This window comes from Echinops telfairi, unplaced genomic scaffold (assembly GCF_000313985.2).
Source record: "Echinops telfairi isolate 266 unplaced genomic scaffold, ASM31398v2 ScPeMD7_3533;HRSCAF=4204_0, whole genome shotgun sequence".
NCBI classification, from domain to species: domain Eukaryota; kingdom Metazoa; phylum Chordata; class Mammalia; order Afrosoricida; family Tenrecidae; genus Echinops; species Echinops telfairi.
In genome coordinates this window covers 78,622,734-78,630,562 of record NW_022107431.1, presented here as the reverse complement: position 1 = coordinate 78,630,562, position 7,829 = coordinate 78,622,734, and the positions used below count along the sequence as shown (strand labels likewise).

Here is a 7,829-nt window from a genome sequence, read left to right as displayed (position 1 = left end):
GGTCGGAAGGTGTTCTGGTGCGGTGCGGTGTGATTAAAAGCCTGGCCCGGGTAAGACGGAAACGCCGAGGTGCTGGCATCCTCGACCTTGCCCTCCGCGCTCCGTTGGGCGTGGAAAGAGAAACAGAAAACCGACCGGGTGGTTTGTGGAGGCTGGAGCGGGCTGAGGGATGTGAAGTCGGTGAGCCCGACCCGAGGTGAGGAGGTGGAGGTGGGAGGAGTGGCCACGTCGCGGCGGGAGGCGGGGTCTGCGGAGCGGAGCTGGTGGGGGTGGGGGGCGCCTGGGACCCCCGCTGGCGTTTCCCCTCCTGCCATGGAGCCGAGCCCCGAACTGTCATCCTCGTTGGGCCCGAGGCCGGGTCCGGAGTCCCGGACGACCGCCGTCCTGTTCCCTGGAGTTTGAAGGTGGGGGTGGGGAAAAGAAAAGTACACCCGAGTTACCGATTGCCCAGGTGTTAGGCCAGAATGTGACCACATGGCCGGGGGCTTTTTTGCAGGTGCCTGCCTGGGTAATTTGTTTTCATTAGTTTGTTCTGTTACAGAGACGTGGCAACTTCCACGTGGATTTTGGAAGCGAAATCGGCTTCCTTGTATTTTTAAGCCCCGTACTGTAAAGTAAAGCGGGAAGGGAGTTGACCATGGTAGATTGTGGATGAATTTAACAATCGAGAAGTCAGTGATGCCCGTTAAAAATAAGTTTCTATGTGCACTCGGGAGATGGTGAGAGTATGTGGAAAGCTATTTTTAATTTATTGAGCTTTTATCAAAAATTGAATGTGTTCATAAAATGCAACATGTTATGTATTTTTCCTACTCCTCAACTTAAATGAAGCATAGTTCCAGTGGTGGTCGTTAAGTGATATGAATAGCATCAAATGTGTTTAATTCAAACTAGTAATCATTTCCACGGTTTCCCTTCCCTAAGGTTAGATTGAAAAGCTGGTATTTTCATCACCGAAATTCTTGTTTCAGAGAGTGACATCAATTTTCTGATTTTTTTTCTTTTCTGATTTCCAAAGTGTTCTCAGAAGTTGAGAGCTTTTGATTTTACTCCTGTTCATGTTGTAGCTTAAAAAAAAAAAACGATTATCACAATTTTGCATACGAAAACTGTTCCTAGTAAACTACATAATCCTCTTGCGAGTGAATTCATTTTTTATTACTTAGCCTTCCCAATGTCTGTAAAGTTTTCATTGGCCGTCTGTCCTTCCCTTTATCACCCCTTCATATGTATGTGCCAACCACTGTGATCGGCTTAGGAAAAGAACAGATCCAGTGTCTTTACTGAACTTCCTACTGTCCAGCAGAACCTTTTTAAGATAGGATCTTGACTAGGGCTCCTCTTTATGTAATGGCTTTCCCTGTTTGATCAGAGGAAGCCTATCTGCCCAGAGCAGTGGTTGCTCCTGTTTAAATGTGTCCAGCATTGAAAGAGGAGCAGCACAGCATGATGCTGCCCTTGACCAAAATGGTAGCATATTGTCCAGCCATTGAAGAGTAAGGTTTCCTTTTGCAAAATTGTTTAAGTATAATTTCACAATTAGAAAATATTTCTACCTAAAAAAACCTTTTTTTCCCTTTCTTTTTTCCAGTGTTTACATCGGTCTAGTTGATCGTTCATGTGTTACTAACTTGCAACTCATTAGAAATCTCCTCACAAAACATATTCATCAGGAACATGTATGATACTTGTTGACTGAAATATATTGCTGCATAAAACTTTGACTTTTCAGTTGGTATAATCCGTTTAGAAACAAAATAATGTTTTGCTGTAATGTCACACAATTTTCAACTTTCAAATTAAGATTTCCTAAAATTAAAATTTTAGCAAACACTAAAATTTGGAAGGGGAGTATACAATTACTAAGGGGAGAAAGTATAGTTATATTAAGGTAAGTAAAAGTACCATCTTATTTAAGTTCTCTATTCTGTATGAATGAGAACATAGGGGAAATCTGTTCACTACCATTTTTTTGCTCTTTGCTGGGTTAATCTGTAGTTACAACTTAATTCACAAATTCTTGCTTTAACCTTGTGATTCAGAGTTCATACAATTCATGTTTTTAATACTCTGATTTAATCATATTTTTCAATCTGAAAGGGGTATCAGAAATCATTTTGCAAACTGTCTCCATTTTATGCAAACATTGCTAATCAGAAATTTTTTTACTAATTTAGCATCCAACATCTAAACTCAGTTCTTTTTTTCCCTTCTATTTTTTTTTTTTACTTTATGCTTCTTGCTATTGTTATTTGAATAATACATAAAGTCTCTGGTACGTTTTTATGTCAGTGTAGATTCCCATGTACCTAGTTCAGGTAAGTTTTGGCTACTCTTCCTCCAGATCTGTGATTTATTAAGTTAACAGATTACCGAAAATCAAGATCATTAAACAGTAAGATACAATCATCGGTCCAGAGCAGCACCTCTTCTCAGCCAGCAGCCAAATATCTCTATCTAATCCTCAGCCTCTCTAGATGAGTGATTCCTTGTTCTGGCTCTGCAGGCCAGGAAGCCTACCAGCTGGCTGTTTCAGTCTCAGTGCTGTTCCTCTGCTTTGTCTCATGGTCTCCTTACTTTGGCCTCTGGTCTTGGCTTGGCACCTTTGCTCTTCCCCATGGTCTCCTTCCACAGCCTCTGGCCTAGGCTTCCAAAGCTTTAGACAGAGATGCAAATATGCTGCCCTGCTGGCCCCTCTTCCTGGATGACTCTAGGACTCCTCTCTATGTGAGATTGCTTTTATACCATGAGGAATGGCTTTCCTGGAGATAGGCTTTTTTCTTTCAGTAGACTATATCCCCAAGGAAGAAAGGATGGTTTGGTTTATACCCTTTAGAAAGGTAGACCACCACTTGTCTGTCATTTTGTTGTGGTGGCTTGTGTGTTGCTGTGATTCTGGAAGTTAATGCCATTGGTATTTCAAATGCCATCAGGAGCCCCCAAAATGAACAGGTTTCAGCAGAGCTTCCAGACTAAGAACAGACATCGAAGAAGGAGTTTGCCTACTTCAGAGGAAGTAGCTACAGAAAACCTCATGCATAGTTTCAAAATATTGTCAGGTACTGAAAGCCTAATGAATGGAAGCAGAACATTATCCCAGATTGTGCAGGAGGATGGGCCCCTTGGGTCAGAGGGCACTGGAAATGTGACCGAAGAGGATCTGCTTTCTTGAAGGGGAGCAGAACATGGTGATGTGAATGGAGTATAGCCTGTGCGAGTGGAGCCTTTGGGATCTTCACTTGCTAATGACTCAGGATAAGGAGAAACAGGTGCAATAATTGTTAATGATCAGAACTTGAAATGTATGAAGTATGAATATGAAAATTCAAAGTCATCACAAATGAAATTGAATGCATAAAGATCAGTATCCTAGGCATGAGTGAGCTAAAATGGACTGATATTGGCCATTTTGAATCAGAAAATCATATGATTTACTATGCTGGGAACAACTCAAATCAAGAGGAATAGTGTGGCATTCATTATCAGAAAAGGCATTGCAAAAATCAATGTTGAAGTACAATGCTATCTGATAGGATTATATTTATCTTCTTTCAAGGAAATATCATGAATAAATATAACTATTACACAAATTTACACACCAACCACAAAATCTAGTTAAAAAATTGAAGAATTCTACCAAGGGCTTCTGTCTGAAATTGATCAAACATGCAATCAAGATGCTTTGTTATTTACTGGCAATTGGAATGTAAAAGTTGGAAACAAAGAGGAGGGAACAGTAGTTGGAAAATAGAGACTTGGTAATAGAAACGAAGCTGGCGATCGCATGATAGAATTTTTGTAAGACCAATGACTTACTCATAGCAAATACCTTTTTCCAACAACACAAAAGGTAGCTATATACATGGACTTCTCCAGATGGAATACACAGAAATCAAATTGACTACATCTCTGGGAAGAGACTGTAGAGAAGTTTATTAACAGCTAAAACTAGACCAGGTGTCAACTATGAAACAGACTATCAATTGTTTACATGTAAGTTAAGGTTAAAGCTGAAGAAAATGAAATCAAGTCCATGAGATCCAATACACAGCCATGAGTCTATCCCACCTAAGTTTCTAGAATGTCTCAACAGATGTGACACCTTGAACATTAATGGACTGATGAGCTGTGGGAAGCCATCAAGACCCATCATTCACGAGAAAAGCAAAAGGTCATTAAAAAGGAACATTTGTTCCTATCCCTGAGCCCACTGATTTAGTCACTGTGTCAGTTCATCTCGTTGCGGGCCTTCCTCTTTTTCACTGCCCTTCAACTTTCCTAAACATGCTGTCCTTCTCCAGGGGCTAATCTCTCATGACAACATGTCCAAAGTCTGTAATTGAAATCTCCCTATCCTTGCCTCTAAGGAGCACTCTGGCCTTACTGTAAGGAAGGGACAAGACAGGGAAGGGTTTCATTCTGTTGTGCATAAGGTCGAGCCATAGGTCAGAACCTGCTTGATGAAACCGAACGACAGCAACAACATGCGGGCGTTCTCTGCTATGCTGATGGAAGAGATTTAGGGGGGGTGTAATCTGAGTCACTCACCACCTCACCTGCTGTTTCTTTTAGGAGCCTTCCAGTTGGCTCCAACCGCAGCAACCGTATGCACAACAGAATGAAACTGCATGGTTCTGACCATCCTCAAAATTTTTCCTATGACTGAGCCTGTTGTTGCAGCCATCTCCTTGACGGACTTCCTCTCCTCTGCTCTCCCTCTATCCAATATGATGTCCTTCTCCGGGACCGGTCTCCTGACAACATCCTTGCTTCTAAATCGCATTCTGGCCACTTTCTTCCAAGACAGATCAGTTTGTCCTTTTAGTGGTCAATGGTATTTTCAATATTCTTTCCTAGCATCACAATTCAGAAGCCTTTGGTCTTCTTTATTCCATGCACAGCATTCACATGCGTATGAGGCAGCTGAAAATACCATGACTTCGGTCAGGTGCACCATAGTCCTCGATGTAACATCCTTTTCAATACTCTAAAGAGATCTTGTACAACAGATTTACCTATTGCAATTCTTCTTTTGATCTCTTGTCTGGTAAATCCTTGACAACTTCAACCTTGTCTCCTTTATCATAGTGTCAGACATATGTGGCCGTACGCATATGTGACCATTGAAAATACCATGGATTGGGTCAGCCACACTTTAGTCCTCAAAGTAAAATCCTTTCTTTTCAATAGTCTAAAGAAGTCTGCTTCAAATTTTACCAGTGCAATGCATCGTTTGATTTCTTGACTGTTGCTTTCACGAGCATTGGTTGTGGATTCAAGCTTCTCGTGTTTTATTGACTATATCGGTGTAGTCAATATACTTGTGACCCAGCACTGTGTGGATCATAGCAAGTTTTGGGTAATCTAGAGAAGAATGGGAATTCCAGAGCACTTCACTGTGCCCCTGTGGAACTTGTCCATGCAGTAACAGGCAGTTGTGTAAACAGAACGAGGGAATCACTTTATGTTTATAGTCAGGAAAGGTATGAATCAGTGTTGTATCCTCTCAGCATACAGATTCAATCTGTATAATCAGAGAATCTAGACTATAATCAAGAGGAAATGCTTTCAACTTCAGTCTTTTCTGTTTATCATGATTTTACTGATACAGTGGTTCTGTGTATTCTTTCCATCCTCTTTTGATGCTTCCTGCATCATCCAATATTTTGCTTATAGGATCTTTCAATATTGAAACTTGAAGCTTGATATTTTTCCTTAGCTCTTTCAGTTCAAGTTATACTAAGCATGTTTTTCCTACTCTAGGCCTTTGCACATTTCATTATAATGTTTTAATTTGTTTTTTGAACTGCCTTTTGAGATTTCCTGTTTCGCTCTTTTACTTCATCACTTCTTCTTTTTGCCTTAGCAATAAGCAAGGTTCAGAGTCTTCTGACATCACTTGGATATTTTCTTTTCTTTTTTTTTTTTCCCCCTTGGGTATTTTCTTTCTTCCCTGTCTTATTAATGATCTTGCTATGTTCATGAATCACATTCTTATTGTCATCTGGTTTCCTGTCATTAGTGTTTAATACAACAAATCTGTACTTTAGAAATTTTCAAAATTCTGGTGGGATACACTCAAAATCGTATTTTGGCTCTCATGGACTTAAAAATTTTTTTTCCAGCTTTAACCTGAACTTAACACGCTAGCAATTAATGGTCCCTTCCACAGTCAGCCTCTCATTTTCACAGTCAGCCCTGGCCTCATTTTAGCTAGTGACACTGAATTTCTCCAGCATGTGTTCCTATACACATAGTCAGGTTGATCTCTGTGTCTTCCATCTGAAGAAGTCCCTGTGTTAGAGTTGTCTTTTGTGTTATTGAAAAGTATATGCTATAAAGAAGTCATTCTATCATGCAATATCTAGCTTCATTTCTATTGCCAAGGTCCTATTTTCCAACTACCGTACCTTTCTTTTAGTGTACAACTTTTATTGCAATTGCCACTAATTATCAATGCATGTTGATTATATGATTGATCAGTTTAAGACTGAAGATATTGGTAAACTTCTTCAATTTCTGCATCACTAGCATTAGTTTTTGGTGCCTCAATTTGAATCATAATTATATTGGCTGAATTTCCTTGTGTGTCGATGGATTATTATCCTGTCATAGACAGCATTGTACTTCAAGACATATCTCACAATGTCCTTTTTTGATGATGAATATAACCCCATTCCTCTTGAAATCTTGAATCTGTCATTTCTGGCCTAGTATAACATATATCTGGTTCAATTTCAGCTCATCGACACCTGTGATATCAATCTTTATGCATACCATTTTATTTTTGATGACTTTCAATACTCCTGTGTTCTTACTTTGTATATTCTAAGTTCCAATTATTACATGTTTTCAGATATTATCATTTTTGTCTAATGCCTTATAAACAAATGAGTCTTGAAGGCTTTATCCTTGTCATTATGGTTGACTGCTTTGAGAAGGCAATTCTTCGTCAGTCCTACTTTGAGTGCCTTTGACTTAAGGGGCTCATCTTCTGGTACTCTTGCTGACGATGTTCTGCAAGTATTCATGAGGTTTTCATTGTCTGACCAAGTTCTGCTGTCTATAAGTTACTAATTCCTGCGAAGGGGTCTGCCTATTTCTTCTTCGTAAGCTGTTCTGAGCTCTGCTGAGACTTGTTCACTTTGGGTGACCATACTGATATTCATTCACCACCAGTGGCGTGCTTCCAGCGTCACAGCATCACACAAACCACCACAGTATGACATCCTGGTAGACAAGTGGTGGATGTCATCTATAGCCTTTTGCAAATGATGCTTAGAATTTAAGCTCTAACATTTTAAAGGTTTTGAAGAGTTGCTGGTTTGACTTTAGCTATTCAGAGCTACTGCATTTTTATTAAAAGAGAACAGTAAGAACATTGATAAATAAATATTATAATTTTTTATAAGTCTTGAATTAGGTTGTGTTGGTTTCCAACTTTATTTGGCATTGTTAATATTGTGATGGCTGCTCTGGATCATTGCCTTTCCATATGAATTTTAGAATCAAACAGTATCAGCAAAATAACATGCTGGATTTGGAATGGTATTGTGTTGCATCTGTAAATGAAATTGTGAAGAACTGAGTCTTCCTTTCTAAGGACATGGAATCTCTCTATTTACTTATCTCTTTGATTTCTTTTATCAGAGTTTTGTAGCTTTTCATCTAGAGATATTGTACATATTTTGTTAGATTTTTACCTAATTATTTCCTTTCTTCCTTCGTTTTGGGTGCTAATATAAATGGTGTTTTGTTTTTAATTTCAGATTCTAGTTGTTCACTGCCAGTGTAGGAAAAAGCAATTGTATATTAACCTTGTACCATTA

At 39.4% G+C, this 7,829-nt stretch overlaps 1 protein-coding gene across 1 annotated transcript in view; it reads left to right on the top strand.

Annotated features, from left to right (window-relative positions):
* Positions 1-42: 42 nt before the first annotated feature.
* The window catches only part of ASCC3 (activating signal cointegrator 1 complex subunit 3), a 365,946-nt gene continuing 358,159 nt past the window's right edge, over positions 43-7,829 (top strand). The window contains exon 1 of the mRNA XM_045294314.1: positions 43-196. The gene's annotated coding sequence lies outside the window, so the exon portion shown is untranslated. The remainder of the gene's footprint in view (positions 197-7,829) is intronic.